The sequence below is a fragment of the Meles meles genome, chromosome 2 (genome assembly GCF_922984935.1).
Source record: "Meles meles chromosome 2, mMelMel3.1 paternal haplotype, whole genome shotgun sequence".
Lineage (NCBI taxonomy): Eukaryota > Metazoa > Chordata > Mammalia > Carnivora > Mustelidae > Meles > Meles meles.
Genome location: NC_060067.1, coordinates 37,950,213 through 37,970,426, shown reverse-complemented (window position 1 = coordinate 37,970,426; position 20,214 = coordinate 37,950,213). Strand labels below are relative to the sequence as shown.

Here is a 20,214-nt window from a genome sequence, read left to right as displayed (position 1 = left end):
AGTCATTTGGAGGGAGGGGACGCCTGGGTGGCTTAGTCAGTTAAGTGGCTGCCTTCGGCTCAGGTCACAATCCCAGAGTCCTGGGATCGAGTCCCATATCAGGCTCCCTACCGAGTGGGGAGTCTGCTTCTCTCTGCCTTCCTGCACCTCTCCTTCTGAGCTCTCATGCTCTCTCGCTCTCTCTCTCAAATAAATAATATCTTCAAAAAGATATTTACTCATTTTTGGTGCTTTGCACTTTGATGCTGTTTCTTGGCCCCTGCCTGGTATTGGCTCATCTTCTTCTTCTAACCATGTTTATTTGCTTCTCCACAATCTTCCTGTTCTCAGGAAGCTGAAGGTTGCCGAGAGCAGGCACCTGGGCTGTGGTCTCTAGAAATGATCTGCACATAAAAATTGGGACCAGCTTTCTCCCAGGCATTTTCTTTTAGCAGCCTGGCCAGCCCTTGCCTTCTAGCTTGCCTTTAGCTTTTGTTCACATTGTAGAATGTCCTTTTTCCTATGTTAGGGATTTGTCATTTGCCAAAAACAAAACAAAACAAAAACAAAATCAGCCTTTCTTTTTTTTTTTAATTAATTTATTTATTTTTATTTGCTTATTTACAGCATAACAGTGTTCATTGTTTTGGCATCACACCCAGTGCTCCATGCAGTACGTGTCCTCCCTATTACCCACCACCTGGTTCCAAAATCAGCCTTTCAAGAAGCAATAACTATTCATGTCATTGCTCAAGTTCATGAACACCCTGGCATTTGTAGATACCACTGATTTTTGCCACCTAATAAAAAAGCTCTAGAAAACACTGGGCATATATGGAACATCCCCAGAGTTAAAAGGTAAATGGCTGCTGGAACAGATAGCATTGTTTAGTCAGAGGTTTTCAATCTCATTCACAACCTCTTAACTCTCCAGGGCTCTCTGAACTATGTTTCCATTGGTAGGTGAGGAATATGCACCAGAGGTTTGTGGCATAAGACTGCCAAACAAATCTTTGTTAGTGGAAGGAAATTCCACCCTTCATTTATTTCCTCCTGAATATTTTATCTTGGTATATACTTAGTGGTGCTTTCTCGTGTGAGGCATAAAAGAGTTGGTCTCAAAATGGCCTACTCTCTCCGTGCCTACTGTCAGTCAGCAGCAGGCCATTATGACACACATATTGAAAAGTTACTCATAAGTAGCCATTTGCTAGATAAATGGTGAACCTAAATTAAATTCCTTATTTGCGAATTTAGCACTGCCTTTTCTGAAGAACCTGGTTCTACTGATAACAGGGTCTCAACCGTTAAAAAAATTCCGGTCTGTCAAGATTCCCAAAGACTTAGACCCTCCTTGGGGACTCAGTTACTATGGAGAAAGAGATGTTTCCAAGCATGTTAATCATCCCATCTTTGAGTTTGTTTGGATATGCATTTTTTTTTTTTTTTTTTTTTAGGTAGAGGGAGAACTTTGTTGAGACCACAGACCAGCCTGAATAAAACATGGAATTAAGATTAGCTGAGAGGAAAATAAAAACATATTTTCTAAATTATAAGTAGGCCCAGGAAAAGACCGATAAAGCCAGAGGAAAGCTGTAGAAGGCAAGGTCCACGGAATAAATGGACATCAAGGGTCATTCTAGGCACGTGCATTGAATGAGTCCCTGAGATACTGGGCAGCAGTGGAAACTGCATTGGGCAAAGAAAAGTTGGGACTGAATCTCCCACTTTCCACTCTGACTCCCTCAGTCAGTGTCTGAAACAGAAGTGATGACTGCTTTGTATCCAAGGTTGTGTTTGGAATAGAGATATGCAGGGTTTCATCTGCTTCCCACCTTCTGAGCTTAACAGGAGCTCAAATATATATCATCCTTGAATCTTCTACAAATATACTTTTTATTATAGTTTCTTCTAGTCGGTTGATTATAATCTCCCTGAAGATGTGTTTTCTACTGAGATGGTTCTCCTTTCTCAACTGCAACAAAATACGATGCTGGAAGCCTCATGAAAAAAAAACCCAGTTTACCTGTATAGTACTCTAGATTTTTTCTTTGGCTGTGCATGGAACCCAGAAGAAATGAATTTCCTAGAGTCACCCAAACATATACGAGTCTGTTTTATACTTCTTTGCCTTTGTGGATGCTGTTCTCTCCACCCACGATGCTCTGCAGCCCGCCTCTTCCCCTGACATCCCTCAAGTCCTGCTCATTCTTCAGACTCTTCCTGTAGATCCTGAGGCCCATCTCCTTCTGACTACAGCCCTGTAGCCAAATATCCTGCATGTGGTTCCTTAAACACTTCAAGGCCATTGCCATTGAAGGGCTTTATCCTGACTGTGCTCTCTCTGTAGGAATGGTCACTCCCTCATCTTCACATGGGAGCTTTCTTACTGCTCTCCAGATCGCCACAAAAATGTCACTTCCTAGAGACACTTCCCTTGTGACCCACTCTAAAGGGACCACTTAGGGAATTTCTTTTACATCACCCTCTTTAAGTTATCTGCATAGCATGTGTCAATATTGGACATTCTGCCTTTTTCATGTATTGGCTTGCTTATTGTCTCCCCCCCCCCCCAGATTGTAAGTTTCACAAGAACAGGGACATGTCAGCCCTCGTGACAGCTACATACCTAGTCCTGGACTAGTGCCTCACACATAGCAAAACTCTTATGGGAATGTGTTGAGAAGTGACTGTCTTTCTGAGCATATGAATGAAGGAAGTTTCAGTCCAAACATTCCTTGCTTAAGGGAGCTGTCTTGGAGCCCCTGTTTCCTCCTAGGATATGCCTTGTACCCTCCTTTTTGCTCCCCTCTAATCCTAGGCATAACTCTCAGTCATGCATACAGCTTGTTTGAGAAGCATTTGTTGACCATTGAGCACATGCCAGACAACATCTCAGCTGCTGGGAATACAAAAACAAACCAGTCGGACCCTCTTCTTGTGAAGCTTCAAATACCACTGGGAGAGGCGGGTAGTAAACAATAAGTCCCCAGTCATGATAGATGCATTTTATTGAGTAAACGCTTTTAGGAAAAGTAAGACAGGATAAGGGGGTTAGGGAGTGCCAGGTAGACAGAGAAGGGCTCAGTGATAGGCAACTTTGAACAGAGATCTGTAGAAAGGGATGGAGCACATCAGGCAAATGCCTTGGTAGGAAAAATCCAGGCATAGGCAACCAGGAAAATGGTCTGCGGTCGGAGCATCTTTAGTATATTCTAAGAACGGTAAAGAAGCCAAGTATGTGTGCAGTGGAGTAAGAGAAATAATTGCAGGAGAGGACATCAAATTCAGATCATGTGGGATCTTATGGGCCAAGATTAGGGACTTAGAATTGTACTGAGTAAGAAGGGAGAGGGGGGCATTATAGAACTTGTGTTCAAGAGAGTCACTCAGGCTCTGTGAAGGGACTGGAATGAGGAGAGGGAGTGGTAGAAACAAGAGGGTAGTGCAGGTTAAGAAGTGATCATGGCGTGGACTAGAGCCAGTGTTGGAGAGAATGAGACCTCTGGTGAGGCAAAGTTTTCATCACCTGTCTCTAAGGTCTCAAAGTTCTCAGGACTGGAATTGTGTTTTATTCATTGTATCCCCGTGGTGGGTCCAGTGTCTGGCACCCAGCAGACCCTTGAGTTAAACAGTATCGAATTGGTAGACTATGGAGTTACATTTGACACAAGGCCTTCTAATGTTGTGTCTCTGATGCCTGTCAGGCAGGCTGTTATCTAGTGTTTCCTTAATTTTTTCATTTTTAAACGAAGATATTTAATGAAAAAGCTAATCAGACCCTCCGATTATGAACTCAAGGTAATTCTGTGTGTGATTGCACACACAGTTGTTGCTCAGAGACAAAAACAACTGAATGGGAGGACCATCAAGCACACTCAGAGCAGAGAACACACATGGCTTCAGAAAAGACAGGGTTTTTAATCAATGTGGTGTTTGAATTGGTCATGTTCGGTTATTGCCCTTGGTTACAGAGAAGAGGATAGAAAGGGAGAATGAAGGGAATAAAATGCAAAAAATACTGACAGATTAGGGCAAAAAGCAGATGATGCAGGACCCAGTGAATAAAGGACTTGGCATTTGAGCCCCAGGTGCCATCCGTTCTTGCTTGCTGAGGTTTCTGCTCCATTTCTGCTGCCGGGACTCTGCTCTAACCCTCGTGGCTTCAAAAATTGGATACATGAAAAGCATCTTAGCTTGTTCCCCACTTACCACCAAATGGTTATAAGTTGTTGAGGAAGAGACTAGTTCTCACTTATTTGTAAGTCCCTAGGGCCTGAAAGAGCCTTTACTATTTAGTGGGGTTTAGTGAAAGTGTGTTAAGCAGAATGGCCCACATCATTGCCCTGCTTGAGTTTTACTATACATCACACCAGAGCAATCTTGACTTAAATGTCATGTTGTCCATTCCTTTGCTTAAAAGCTCTTAATGGCTCCCTGCTGTCTACGGGGCTCCCTCTTTACTGTGACTCAGCTGTCTGTCCAAGTTCATCTCCCATTCTCCCCCACACAAGCATGCGCTCCAAGCCTGTCCTCTTGGAGAACATCTCGTGGATCGCTGATTCTAGACTTTCTCATCAGAAAAGACTGAGACTTTCTATCAGAAAATCTCGGTCAGTTAAGCATCTACCTTTGGCTAAGGTCATGATCTCAGAGTCATGGGATCGAGCCCCGCGTTGGGCTCTGTGCTCAGAGGGGAGTCTGCTTCTCCTTCTCTCTCTGCCCTTCTCCTCACTCATGTGTGCACATGTGTGTGTGTGTGCTCTCTCTTTTTATCTCTCAAATATATAAAATCTTTAAAAAGAAAAAAAAGTACCTTTTCTCTTCCCCATCCCACCCCCAACCTCAAAATCCAGCTCAAGGCCTAGCTTTCTCAAAAAGTCTTTTCTAATTTCTAGATATCTCCCTCCTTCTACTCCGTAAACTCATAATTCCACCCCACCCAACCCTCACCGGTAATCTGACTCCAGAGTAAACCCAGTTAGGACAGGAACCTCCAACAGGGGTGCTTGACTCAGCTGGGCACTTAAGGCACATCCACTTTGAAAGTGGTTTTCATTTGAGTTGATCCTTTGAGCTCCGTCATTCCTTAAGAACACCTTCTGATAGCCAGCTTCTGTAGGGGTTCATAGGATTTATTCTTCATCAACCCGTAGCTTTTTCTTCACTTCACATCCAGTAAACCCTGGGTGTTTTCCATCCCCAGACCCCCAGTGAGAGGGCCGCCTTATCCCTGAGCTAGTGTCTGTGAGCAATCCCCGTGTCTGCCTCTCCTGCTCTCTCCCTCCAGAGCTATGTGAAGAGACTTCTCTGGTTTTAGAATATTACTGTATCTGAAATGGTGGAAACCATCCTTCTCCCTTTTCCCAGACTCTCTCCATTATTGCCGTTTTCCCATCTTCCAAACTTCACAGTCTTGGCTTTTAGTGCATTCTTCACCCTTTACAATCTGCAAACTGCCAGTTCCTGTTGATTTACCTGCCACTGCGTTTCTTCGAAGTTCACCTTTTCTTCCCATTTCACAAGGCTCTGTCTTTACTCAGCCTTCCGTTTCTTAATAGCTGAATGACTATGACAACCTTTTCCTGATCCTTCCCTTCCTGGGTGTTTTGTCTTCTGGGCCAGCCGATACACAGATGCTCGAATCCCTTTGCTTAAGCAGTATTTACCAGATTCAATTCATTCTTAGATGTATTTTTTTTTCACATTTTTGCTTGTCAGAAATAGACTCCATCTTACAAATAAATGATGTGTCGTGGTGTAATTGACAGTGCGTTTCTTTTTTTAGTGGGACACACAATATTGGAGCAGCCTGCAACTGATGTTTGCAATTCAATAAAATACAGCACATTATGTCATGATGGGAGTTAGTGGAAACAGCATGTGCTTTTCTGTTAGACTAGGATTCGAATGCTGGGTTTGCAAATTAGCAGTTCTGTGACTCCGGGCAAACTGCTTGATTTCTTTGACACAGTTGACCCTTCTGTAAAATGAATGGGATAGTGTTTATCTTCCAAGGTCATTATGAGAAGTCATGAGATTACACAAAGTGCCTGGCACATGGAAGACACAGCCAATGTTAATTTGTCACTGCTCTTGCCTTTTTAAGTCTTTTCTCCTGATGAAGAGCCCAGCGGAATGAAATTATTTATGTGCATTTTTCTTTTGTGTTTCTGAGTACAGAAGAAGACCTCTGACCAAAGGCTTCTGTCTGACTGAGGGGTGCTTAGTGTCTGGTGCAGAAGGAGTGTAAATGGGGAGAATATTTAGGAAAGCTTGTATCACATATAGGAAAGACAAAAACCTTAAAGGTCAGGCTGTTGGCTTGAGAGAAGTTCTCGCCGAGTTCTTTCTTTTTTTTTTTTTTTTTAGATTTTATTTATTTATTTATTTGACAGACAGAGATCACAAGTAGACAGAGAGGCAGGCAGAGAGAGAGAGGGAAGCAGACTCCCCGCTAAGCAGAGAGCCCGATATGGGGCTCGATCCCAGAACCCTGGGATCATGACCTGAGCCGAAGGCAGAGGCTTTAACCTGCTGAGCCACCCAGGCGCCCCTCGCCGAGTTCTTTTAATCGTTTCCTTAGCACATCAAGCAGTACCGTAGAACTCTGAGCCTGGAGATCTAAAATACAGAGAAAAGGGCCCCTTTTGTCCATAAGGCAGAGCCAGAACCTACCCCATGTAGTCCCTGGGATATGGTAGAAGGAGAGAGAAAGACAGAATCCGTAGACATTCTTCTCCTTTCCTTACTCTGAGATCTGCTTCAGAAAAGGGGCTGGGGGTTAGATAAATGAAAATAAATGGGTGGATAGGTAGCTCTAAGGGCATCATGCCTCCACCATCTACTGAGGACTCCGGAAAGATATGGCCGTACAGTAACACTCCCCCCAGCACACGCCACCCCTGCCCACAGGCCCAGCCACAGCATGGCCACAGCAGCAAGCGACCGGAAGTGTAACTTTCCCAAGGTCCCTTCACTTATCATGTGTCACGTATGCCGAGTGAAGAGCCAGCGTTAGTCCCCGTGACCAAGAAAGGTGGCTACAAAAAAGGCCCGTGGTTAAGAAACTAGACAGAGCAGGGGCCCAATGCCTGGGGTGGCCCATCTGCAGCAGGAGAAGGGGGCCTGGCTTGCCCGCAGAGCAGTCCGGGCTCTGACCAAGCTGAGAAGGAAGGACCAGTCCGTGGCCGGCAACCGCCCCAAGTCCAGCCACGATGCCAGTGACCAGTTTGGGGGACTGTGCCCAAAAGCTCCATCTTTTCCCCCTCAGGATCTGAGGTCATCTGGAGGTCATCTTAGGGAAAAAGAAGCAGAGGACCAGGGAAGCCCAGTCTTTGGAGAGACTCAGCATTTTGACCAAGGTGAGAATAAGCACTTAATAGAGTCCTTGAAAACATAGTTCAGACTTGGGTTTAGACTGGATAGAACTGAGAGTTCTTTGTTCTGCGAGCCAGAGGGTGGCGACTCGGACAGGAGGTGCAAACTCGTCTTAGACAAAATTAAGAACCGCATTCTCTGCGGCATCCAAGTCGCAGCTTAAGTGAAATCCCATGAGTCTTCTATTCGCTTCACCTTGGGAATGATTTCTAGATTTGAACAGCCGCTTGCTCTCCCAGCAAAGGTCCATCGACAGCTCCTGGGCCACAGCCCACTGAATCCGTGGAGCCCCATCTCCTCCTCTGTTCTTTTTTCCTTCCCTTTCTGCATGCTCGCAGATGTCCAAATGCCTTTTGCCTCCTGCATTGCCAGAACACTTCCTGGGCTTTGTAATTGACAGACTCTGTTGGGACGCCCTTGGTCTGTTCTCCACATTGTCAACTCATGGCCCTTTTCCATTTCCTGTTAATCAAATGCATGCTTTTTTCCTGAAGCAAGATGCCGTTCCTCTCATTGAATCACACGTCATTTCGCTCAGGCCAGCACTTCAATTTGTCTCACTCACTCCACATTTCTGTTCCGTCCGTCAATGCCTGGGCAGGTCTTAACCAAGTTGATATTCTGTGGAAGTACGGTAAGCGTGTGACATCACCCTTCTCCCGTCCGGGAGCCAGTTGGTGGAAAAGGGGAAGGAAGATTGATAGAGACCAGAAAGGCAAGAAAAGCAGGATGTCGTAATTGACCTTCACTGCTCCAGTGTGATCGTTAGTGTTGGCTCGTTCTTTCTGCAGCATGGGACGGCTCTTCTGGGATTCTCACACCTCACTTCCCTAGAGCGCACTATCGTTCCTCCTTTAGTCGGGGGCCCAGATAATCTTCTGCCCAGTATTTCTCCTAAATATAGAGCACTGGCACTGTAGGGAGCTCCAGAATTTACTTGGAGGACCTCTACTTTGCTGAACACTTCATTCTGCTAAATTGTGGCTGACTGATGACCAAAGACTGGAAATCACCCAAGAGGATTAGTCCTTCAGTAAGCAGAACGAGAGATCCTCATTTGCAGGTGACATTTAAGTGTCCCAGTTGGGTACAATCACCAAGAAGCTTTTCTCAGATTCTTAACACGAGGCAGCTCTTTCTTTCCATCCTCATTTTTTATTTCTTATAGCAGGGAGAGGAGACCTTGAACGAGACCGCACAGTGAAAAGAGCACTCGTTTAAGAGATCTGCTTCGTCAGTAAGTAGTTAGGAACCATCAAAAAAGTAACTTCAGCTCAGTTTTCTTATGTTTAAAACAAAGTGCTTTTTGTACTTGATCTCTGCTTTCTTTTGGCTGCCACAATTACGGTGCCGTGACCCCATCATCTCCATTTGGACAGTCTATCATATTTCTGTTTTTGCGGGGGTGGGGGTAGTGTTCTGTCTAGAAGTCTCTCTTCTCCAAAGAGCAGTCTCCTATGCATTTAACCTTTGAATCCAGATTTCCTCACTGATGTCTACTGCCAGATCCCCAGGGCCAGATTTAGGTGATGGTCCCATGGGCCCTCTGCACTAGGCAGAGTTGTGGGCACAGTGGATGTACCCTACTATTAAAAACCAGCCTAGCTTTGCGCAGTGGCAGTATCGTAGCCAATGAGGTTTATCCGAGGCGCGATTATTGCTAGTTGAAAAACCAGCCTAGTCCCTGCCTTCCTAGAGTTGTGAACCATGGTGACCAGGGTACCGCTGTCTGCAAAGGAAATTTGGGGTGCCCTGGGCATGCATAACGGGAGGCTTCGTCAGACCTCGAGGCATCAGGACAGCTGCTGAGGAGCTGATGTCTAAGCTGAGTCCCAAAGAATGGGTAGATGGAGATGCCCACGTGTAAAAGAAAATTTCAAACAGAAGAAACCAATTTTCATAGGCAGATTTTGGGAAAGACCTTTAACATTATGTTGTAGTCACTGCCTACCAGGCACGTATCCTGAGTGCTATGTGTCCATTAACGTGTTCCATCATTGCCGTGAGCCTCGTCGGTAAATTCTGCCTCCTCCACTTACTGCGTGAGGACACTTCGAAGTACGGAAGTAAATCACAGCTGGAGATCTCACAGCTAGTAAGCGGCGGAGGCAGGATCTGAAACAAGGCAGCGTGGTCCCACGTCCAAGCCCTTAGTCACGGCATCAAGAAGCCTCTTGTGTTTACGCACTCCCAAAATGTGTGTGGTTAGGAACAGGTGTGTGTCAGCATCTGTGCAAATATACGTGCGTGTATGAATGTATGGGCCTCTCAGTGTATATTTATACACTTGCACAAACACGTGTGAAGAGGATATCTGTAGCTAGAACATGAACAGTGAGGGAGATCATGATAAGAAATGAGGCTGGGGAGTTAGGTAGGGGCTAGGTCAGGGAGGCTCTCATAAAGCAGGTCAGAGATTCTAGATCCTGTCTTCAGGCTGATGGGCTGCAGAAGAAGCACCATGAAGTTAATAGCCCAGGTTCAAATCCCACATCTGCTCCTTCCTGCTTCTGGGACTTGGGACAAGTTACTTCTCTATGCCTCGGCGTTTTCATTTACGAAACAGAGATAATCTTCCCGTCTCCTTCGTAAGTTTAAGGAATAAATAAGTTACTCTACGTAGTGTCCAGTAGAGTAAGAGGAAACCTTGGCTCTGGTGATCGGATCTGCATTTTAAAAAAGTTCCTCTGCCTCAGTGTAGTGAATGGAGTAGAAGGAGCAAAGGGAGAAGCAGGAAGGGACTGGCGGGGGTCACAGTAGGAAGTCAGGCCCAGGTGCGCTCAGAGGGGCATTCGGAAACAGCGGTTGCTGAAATCCCCGTGTTGGGAACAGAGCCAACTCTGGGCTTTTCTCTCAGGCACATACTTGTGGTGGGTGTGCTGCCCCTGAAGGACGCTGGTCCCCAAGTACAGCCCAGTACTGTTGCTTTGTGAAGCGAGCTTCTCCAGCTTGTACTCAACACAGACGCATGCACAGTGGCCTCTGGCTTGTGGCTCTTTCTCTGCCCCGAATGACTCCTCATACCCTCCCCTCTGCCTCCATGTTCATTAGGCTTAGAAAGTCACAGCCCCTGCCTCACTTAGTCCATGATTTAGTTTTCCTTACTGTCACATTATAACATTTAGGGCTGCCCAGAAGCTAAGTCTCCCAGGCCACATGGGCCTCAGGGGTGGGCTGCTAGTTGTCATCACGAGGCTTTGGTTGAAGCATCCTACATCATACTGTTTGAACCCTCTTCCTGGCAATCGTGTCTCAGGCCAGCACATCCTCCCTGGGGCTGGGTTTAGCACCTGACTTTCCCGGAAGATTCCCATCTTAGTCACGTTCCCATAAATCTTAGTCCTGTATCTCATGACCAAAAGAATAATTGCAACATGACCTGAAGTCAGTATTTGCCATTATTCCAGTAAAAGTATGACCTTGGGTGACACAGAGCGGAAGAGGGTTCAAGAGAGTGTGTGTGTGTGTGTGTGTGTGTGTGTGTGTGTGTGTGTGCGCGTGCGCGCGCGCGGGGGTACATGCCCTGTGCATCTCGGGGAAGTCATCCTAACCAGAGTGAGAATTACCACACCTCACCACACCAAACCATACCATATCTCACCCCTGGTAAACAGTAGTCTGTAGTTCAAGACTCCTCCCTGTTTACCTTCTCCTATAAGATGAACCTTCTAGCAACAGGACACAACTAAATCAAAATCAAATCAGTGCTGTATTGACCTTGAGAGTTATATCCACAGCACAGTAATGTTGCCCTCGTTCACAACTTTCTGACCAGTTTTGTGTTCTTTTGCATATTTTTAATGGTGACAGATTCGAATCCTTTTAAGAATAGGTTTGATTTTTTGAAAGCGTTAAAGGTCTTTCCAAAGGCATGTCTTACCATGCAAAGGCCAATAGGCTGGGAAAATACCATTTTTAATAAAAGCAAATTAACAATACAGTGACAAGAGGTGTGTTTGTTTGTTTGTTTTCCTAACACAAAATGAGATAATTCCTCCAGAGGAAATTGTGGGGCAGTGACAGAATCATTGGAACGGATAGATGAGTAGGTTCCACCTAGAATAACTTTAAGAAATAGGCTTCATCTCAGTACTACGTTTATTCAAAAACAAAATCAGTCACATCACCTCTGTAGTTAGATTTTTGTTGTGCACTCAGGTGGTGTCTTATAGCATGGGAAAATTGAAAAGGAAAATATTTTGGAAAATACTTAAATTCAAAGGCTCTTTCTGAAGAAATGATAGTGTGAAGCCGTTAATTCAAACTTGACCCTTTTTGTGGGGGGAGGGAACATGAGGTCATTATCTGTTTCTTACAGGTCACTTTATTGTTCGCTTGGTAATCTGGGTATTTAAATGGCTTGTCTGATTCAAGTAGCAAAATTTGTTAGGGCTTTTATTTGCCGGCTGTTTTGTTTTTTTTTTTTTTGTTTTTTTTTTTTTCAGACCCATTCAGCCCATGATAATCATGATAAATTAGCCTCCCTAAGAATATTTTAAAGCAAGTTCAATGGTTTTAAGTAAAAAAAGATAAAATCAAATTACTTTCCTGAGTGTTTATACTTAATGATGAAATAAGTAAAGGCACATAAAATGTGCTGTCAACAAGTTAGTATTCCAATAAATAGTAAATTAGATTCAGTGTCTGCCGTGCCTGGACATTAGGCTAAAAGCTAAACTTAATTTTTTTAAGTATATAATAAATCTTGTCTTGTTGAGCCCTTTGGATTCTAGCCGCTTTTTGCCAGGTATTGATTATGTGGATATATGGCAGATTTGCTTGCCCGAAATGGTGTTTCGTGTTGCATAAGTTAGATGTTTCATTTATTTATTTCCTCTCTGCCTTCATGGTTGCTTGATTTTATCCTTTTTCATCATTTTCTCCCCATAAAGACGTTTGAGAAGGAATAATTTAAGGGAGAAAAGCTGGAAGCAGGAGGACATTTAAACAAAGTGACCAGAGTCAAGAGACATGGAATTAGAAAGGCCTGGACAAGGGCAATGGTGACCAAACTTGACGGAAGTAACAGGTGCAGAAACTATTGCAGAAGACTCCCATTGGTGGCAGATAAATCACGTGTCCCTTAGGCCCTTAAAATAAATATTTTATTTAAAAATATTGTTTTGATTTTTATCCTGGTCATTTGTTCCACATATATTTAGTTAGATCTTATTGCTCCCTCTTAATGTACTAAGTGCTTGATTCACACATCTGTTCCTGCCCTCAGTTCTGCTGTGAGGAGGGGATATAAGACCATCAGAAAATCACAATACTCCATAGATGTACAAAGTGTCATTGAGATGTCATTGTATGTTCACAGTTGTATAAGCATTACGATTTTATAACATTGTCATCACCTTGAAAAGAAATCCCATGCCCTTCGGCTATCACTCTCAAATGGGCCTGTCCCTCTCCCTCCTGCTCTAGCCAACCACTAATCTATTTTTTGTCTCTGTAAATTTGCATGTTCTAGATATTTCATATGCATGGAGTCCTACAACAGATTCCTTGGTGACTGGCTTCTTTCCGTAAGAATAACGTTTTCAAGTCTCATCCATATCCTATAGCATCAGTGTCTGACTACTTTTTATTGCTGAATAATATTCCACTTATGGACATACTATATTATATGTATCCATTAATCACTTGATGGACATTTGGACTGTTTCTGCTTTTTTAAATAGTATGAATATTATTGCTGTGAACATTCCTGTGCAAGTTTTTGTGTAGACCTCATGTTTTTCTTTATCTAGGAGCACTGCTAGATCACGTGGTAACTCTGTTCAGCTATTTGAGGAACAGCCAGGCCGCTTTCCACAACGACCACACACACATTTTATAATCCCACCCACAGGGTAGGATGTTGCTGCACATTTTCATTAACACTTATTATCAGTCTTGTTCGTGACAGCCGTCCTAGAGGGTGTGAAGGCCTGTCTCATTGCGGTTGATTGGCATTTCCCTGGTGACTGATGACACCGAGCACCTTTTCATGTGTTTATTGGCCATCAACCTGTAAAATGTTCGTGAAGAAGCGTCCACTTGGATCTTTTGTCCATTTTCAATCAGGTTGTGCTCTTATTCTGGAGTTGTAGGAGTTCCTTATATATCCGAGATGCAATGCCATTATCAAATAGGGTCCTCTTTTTACTTTCTTGATAGTGTCTCTTGAAGCACGAAACTTTAATTTTGAGGAAGTCCAATTTATCTCTCTTTATCTTTGATTACTTGTACGTTGCTGTCCTAGCTAAGAAACCATTGCCAAATCCAGGTTCACAAAAATTTGCCCCTGTGTTTTCTGTAAAATTAGTTTTATAGTTTTAATTCTTAAATTTATATCCGTATTCTATTTCAAGCGTTTTTACATATAGTGTGAGGTACGATGTCAGATTTCATTCTTTTGCATGTGGATATCCAGTTGTCCCAGTACCATCTTAAAAAGACGAGTCATTCCTCATTGAACTGTTTTGGCACCCATGTTGAAAGCTTTGACCTTAAGTGTGAGGATTTTCTTCTGGATTCTCAATTTAATTCCAATGGAATATCCTTCTGCTGGTACCATATTCTCTTAATTACTGTACCTTTGTAGTGAGTTTGAATCTGGAAGTGTGAGTCCTCCAGTGTGTTCTTCTTCTACAAGATTGTTTTTAGCTATCCAGCATCACTTGAGTTCCCATATGAATTTTAAAATCAACTTGTCAGTTTCTGTAAGTAAGCCAGTTGGGAGTTTTATAGTGATTTTACTGAATCTGAAGATTAATTTGGGAAGTATGGCCATCTTTAGTCTCCCAGTTCATTTATTTGGGATGTCTTCCAATTTACTCAGATCATCTTCAATTTCTTTCGATAGTGTTTTGTAATTTCAACAGTATGAATTTTACATTTCTTTTGTTAAGTCTGTTCCTAAGGTTTTTATTCTTTCTGATGGTCTTTTAAATGGAATTGTTTGCTCATTGCTAGTGTGCAGAAGTACGTTTGATTTTTGTATATTGTATATACAGGATCTTGTATCCTGCAACCTTGTTCAACTCATTAGTTCAAACATAGTTTTTTGTTTGTTTTTTAAGATTTTATTTATTTATTTGACAGAGAGAGCAGTCATAAGTATGCAGAGAGGCAGGCAGAGAGAGAGAGGGGAAGCAGGCTCCCTGCTGAGCAGAGAGCCCGATGCGGGGCTCGATCCCAGGACCATGAGACCATGAACTGAGCTGAAGGCAGAGGCTTAACCCACTGAGCCACCGAGGCACCCCCCAACATTATTTTTAAAGATTTTTCTTATTTATTCTAGAGAGAGAATGAGAGCATGCAAGTGTGGGTAGGAGGACAAGGAATGATAGAAGGGGAGAGCGAGGAAGAGGGGAAGAATCCCAAGCTGATTCCATGTTAAGCATGAGCCCAATGCAGAGCTCAGTCTCAAGACCCCAAGATCATGGCCCAAGCCAAAACTAAGAGTCAGACACTTAACCAGCTAAGCCACTCAGGCACCCCTAGTTCTAAAATTTTTTAGTTACTTTCTTAGGATTTTTAATATATAAGATTGTGTCATCTATGAATAAAGATAGATGTACTTCTTCCTTTCCTATCTGGATGGATTTTTCTTTTTCTTGCCTAATTGCCCTGGCTGGAACCACCAATGTAGTGTTGAATATAAGTGGTGAGAATGAATAGCCTTCTCTTGTTCCTAGTCTTAAGGGGAAAGCTTTCATTTTTTATTAAGTATGCTGTTAGATGTAGTTTTTGTTTTTGTTTTTGTTTTCCACATATGCCCTTTATTCGGGTTGAGGAAGCTAATTTCTGTTCCTCGTTTTTTGTTTTCATCACAAAAGGGTATTAGATTTTGTCAAATGTTTTTTCTGTCTCTGTTTAGATTGACCATTTGGTTTTTGTCCTTTATTCTTTTGGTATATAGTGTGTTACATTAGTTAATTTTCTGATACTAATTCAATCTTGCATTCCTGGGGTAAATACCTCCTAGCTGTGTTATACAATACTTTCTATATCCTGCTAGATTAGGTTTTCAAGTACTCTTGAATACACTTGAGTATTCTAGTATCCTCTCCTTTTGTTTTATATTCATGAGATATTGCTCTGTCATTTTCTTATATTTTTATCTGTCTTTGCTACTAGGTTCATATCGGTCTCATAGTTGGGAAGAAGTGGGGAACTGTTTCTCTCCTTTCCTAATTTTTAGAAGATACTGAAGAATTGGCAGAATTCACCAGTGTATCCATCTGGGCCCATGCTTTCCTTTTTAATCACTATTTAATCTCTTTTCTCATTTTTGTTGACATTTTTTTGTTTTGTCTTGAGTCTGTTTATGTGACTCATCTCTCTCTAGGTGTTTGTCCATTTCATTTAAGTAATCTAATTCATTGGCATTCAGTTATTCGTAATATTCTCTAATAATTTTTTATTTCTATAAGGTTAGTAGTAATGACCTCTCTTTCACTCATGGTTTTGGTAATGTGAGTCTCTTTCTTTTTTAAGATTGTATTTATTTGGGAGGGAGAGCACACACAAGCAGGGTGAGTGGCAGGAGAGGAAACAGGCTCCCCACTGAGCAGGGAGCCCAGTGTGGGTCTTGATCCCAGAAGCCTGGGATCATAATCTGAGGCAAAGTCAGAGGCTGAACCAACTGAGCCACCCAGGCATCCCTTCTCAATTTTTTTTTTAAATCTAAAGTTTTGTCCATTTTGTTTTTTTCAAAGAACCAACTTTTGGTTTCACTGATTTTTTTTTTCTACTGGTTTTTCTATTCTCTGTTCTCTGTCCATTAATGTCCATTATCTATTATTTCCTTCTGCTAGCTTTACCCTGCTCTTCTTTCTCTATTGTTTTTTGATTTTAAATTCAGTTAGCCAACTTATAGCACAGCATTAGTTTCAGATGTAGGGTTCAGTAATTTGTCAGTTGCATGTAACACACCCAGTACTCATCACATGACATGCCCTCCTTAATGCCCACTACCCAATTACCCCATTACCCCACCTACCTCCCCTCCAGCAAGCCTCAGTTTCCTTCCTATATTGAGTCCCTCATGGTTTGTCTCCCTCTCTGATTTCCTACCATTCCATTTTTCCCTCCCTTCCCCTATATCATCTACGCTGTTTCTTATATTCCACATATGGGTGAAACCATATGACACTTGTCTTTCTCTGATTGACTTATTTCGCTCAGCATAATACTCTCCAGTTCCATCCACATCCATTTAAATGCTAAGTATTCATCCTTTCTGATGGCTAGGTATATTCATTGTTGATGTATATGCCACATTTTCTTTATCCATTCATCTGTCAATGGACACTTTGGCTCTTTCCATAGTTTGGCTCTTGTGGACATTGCTGCTATAAACATTGGGGTGCATGTGCCCCTTCAGATCACTACATTTGTATCTTTGGGGTAAATACCTTGTAGTGCAACTGCTAGGTTGTAGGGTAGCTCTGCTTTTAACTTTCAGGAACCTCCATAGCATTTTCCAGAGTAACTGTACCAGCTTGCATTCCCATCAACAACGTAAGAGGGTTCCCCTTTCTCCACATCCTTGCCAACATTTGTTGTTTCCTGATTTGGTAATTTTAGCCTTCTGACTGATGTGAAGTAGTAGATTTGGTAATTTTAGCCTTCTGACTGATGTGAAGTAGTATCTAATTATGGTTTTGATTTGTGTTTCTCTAATTTCAAGTGATGTGGAACATTATCTCATGTGTCTGTTGGTCATTTGGATGTCATCTTTAGAGAAATGCCTGTTCATGTCTTCTATCCATTTCTTGACTGGATTATTTGGTTTTTGGGTGTTGAATTTGATAATTTCTTTATAGATCTTGGATACTAGCCCTTTATCTAATATGTCATTTACAAATATCTTTTCCCATTCCATAGGTTGCCTTTTAGTTTTGTTGATTACTTCTTTTGCTGCACAAAAGGTTTTTATCTTGATGAAATCCCAATAGTTCATTTTTGCTTTTGTTTTCCTTGCCTTTGGAGACATATCTAGCAAGAAGTCGCTGTGACCAAGGTCGAAGAGGTTGCCGCTAGTATTCTCCTCTAGGATTTTGGTGGATTCCTGTCTCACATTTAGGTCTTTCTTCCACTTAGAGTTTATCTTTCTGTATGGTGTAAGGAAATGGTCCCATTTCATTTTTCTGCATGTGGCTGTCCAATTTTCCCAATACCATTTGTTGAAGAGACCATGTTTTTTCTTTTTCTTTTTTTTTTTTTTAAGATTTTACTTATTTGACAGAGAGATAGAGAGCACAAGTAGGCAGAGTTGCAGGCAGATGGAGAGGGAGAAGCAGGCACCCTGCTTAGCAGGGAGCCTGACATAGGGCTCAGTCCCAGGACCCTGGGATCATGACCTGAGTCAAAGGCAGCTGCTTAACCAGTTGAACCACCCAGGTACCCCAAGACCATCTTATTTCCACTGGCTATTCTTTCCTGCTTTGTCACACAAAGATTAGTTGACCGTAGAGTTGAGGTTCCATTGCTGGATTCTGGGTTCTGGTCCATTGATCTATGTGTCTGTTTTTGTGCCATAAGCATACTGTCTTGATGATTACAGCTTTGTAATAGAGCTTAAAGTCTGGAATTGTGATGTCACCAGCTTTGGTTTTCTTTTTCAACATCTCTCTGACTATGTAGGTTTTTTTCTGGTTCCATACAAATTTTAGGATTATTTATTCCAGCTCAGTGAAAAACTTCATGGTATTTTGATAGGGATTGCATTGAATGCATAAATTGCTCTGGGTAACATAGACATTTTAACAATATTTATTCTTCCAATCCAGAGTATAGAATCTTTTTCTCCTTGTGTCTTCCTCAGTCTCTATTGTTAAGGTAGAAAGAGTATTGGTTTGAGATCTTTTTTTTTTAAGATTTTATTTATTTATTTGTCAGAGAGAGAGAGAGAGAGTACAAGCAGACAGAGTGGCAGGCAGAGGCAGAGGGAGAAGCAGGCTCCCTGCTGAGCAAGGAGCCTGATGTGGGATTCGATCCCAGGATGCTGGGATCATGACCTGAGCTGAAGGCAGCCGCTTAACCAACTGAGGCACCCAGGCATCCTGAGATCTTTTTAATATAGGTGGTTATGGCTATAAAATTCCCTCTAAGTACTACTGTAACTGCATCCCATAAGTTTTGGTATTTGTGTCTTCGTCCATCTCAAAGTATTGTTTAATTTCCCTTGTGATTTCTTCTTTGACTCTTTGGTTAGGAGTATATTGCTTTCCACATATTTATGAATTTCCCAAATTTCTTCATTACTGATTTTTAATGTCATTGCCTTGTGTTCAGAGAACATACTTCATATCATTTAAAACCCTCTTAGTTTATCTCCATGTCCTCATATCAGGGGACATGGAGATAAACTAAGAGGGTTTTAAATGATATGAAATATTTTATTGAGGGTTGTTTTATGATCTATGTTCTATCCTGAACAATGCTTTATGTATACGTGAAAAGAATGTATATTCTTTTGTTGGGTAGATTGTTCTATAAATATGTTGGATCTAGTAAGTTTATGATATTGTTTCAGTCTTCGACTTTTTAATTGATCTTCTTTGTAGTCATTCTTTCCATTGTTGAATGTGAGATATTTAAGTCTCTAATATAGTTGAATTATCTGTTTTTCCTTCACTTCTGTCAGTTGACTTAAGGTATTTTAAGACTGTTTTGTATTTACATTTATAATTGTTATACCTTTTTGATGGATCCACCCTTTCGTCATTATAAAATGTCCTTCTTTATCTCTCGTTACATTTTCTCTTAAAATCTCTTGGCTGATATCAGTAATCATGTGAGCTTTCTTACGGTTACTGCTTGCATGATGTATCTTTTTCCATCCTTTTACTTTCAATATATTTGAATCTAAAGTGTCTTGTCTAACTGCATAAACATATAGTTTTAATCCAGTCTGACAATTTCTGCTTTTGGTTGTATAACTCATTCATACTTAATGGTATGAATATAGTTGGATTCACATCTGCCATTCTACTTTTTTTCTCATATCTTTTGTGTTCCTTTTACTTTTTTGTTCCATGTTAAGTGAACATATTCTAGTGTGACATTTCAATTCCTTTAGTTTTTCACTATATGTTATTTTCTTCGTAGTTATTTTAAGACATGTCGTATGAGAATCTACTTATAATTTATACCAACTTAATTCCAGTGAACTATAAAAAGATTACTCCTTTATATCTCTATTCCCTTTTTGTGCTGTTGTTATATATGTAACATTTATATATATGTTACAAATCCAATTATATTGTTATAATTCAATACTTTTAGGTGAGAGATGAGCACGCATATATATTTATAGCTTTTGTGATATTATCCTTGATATCTTTTATGTTTACCATTTGTTTCTCTTCATATGTTCTAAATCAGACCTTTCCTCAGGTATGTCCAAATGGTGTCAGCCAAAAGGATGGAGAATAGCCTCTCTGAAGGATTGTCAGTTTGTGTGAGGCACAAATAAGAGTTAGCATTCACGTTGCAGATTTGTGGGTTTGACAGTTTCTTGGCAGATGGCCAAAAATGTCTTGTTCTAGTGATCTCAGTAATTTACAGTTCTGTCAAATTATGGTTTCCGTGATGGTGACATGGTCTGTATCTGTGCTTTCCCCCATGAGAGTCTGTAGCCACATGTGGCTATGAAGTACTTGAATTGATTTAAACTTCTATTTACTTTTAAATAGCCACAGCTACGGGCTGTCATATGGGACACTGAAGTTATCATCTCAAATGGTCCCTTCCTTGATAGTGTGGCTAAACCCTCTAAGGCAGATTAAAGGAAAGAACCCTCCCCCCGCCATAGGATAGTTTCATTTATTATAAAACTTACTGACCTGGGGCGCCTGG

General features: G+C 41.7%; 1 protein-coding gene and 1 pseudogene across 1 annotated transcript in view; both read left to right on the top strand.

Annotated features, from left to right (window-relative positions):
- Nucleotides 1-20,214, top strand: part of NWD2 (NACHT and WD repeat domain containing 2) — a 187,163-nt gene that overhangs the window by 72,248 nt on the left and 94,701 nt on the right. The window lies entirely within an intron of this gene.
- LOC123937667 lies at nucleotides 8,963-9,117 on the top strand (annotated as a pseudogene).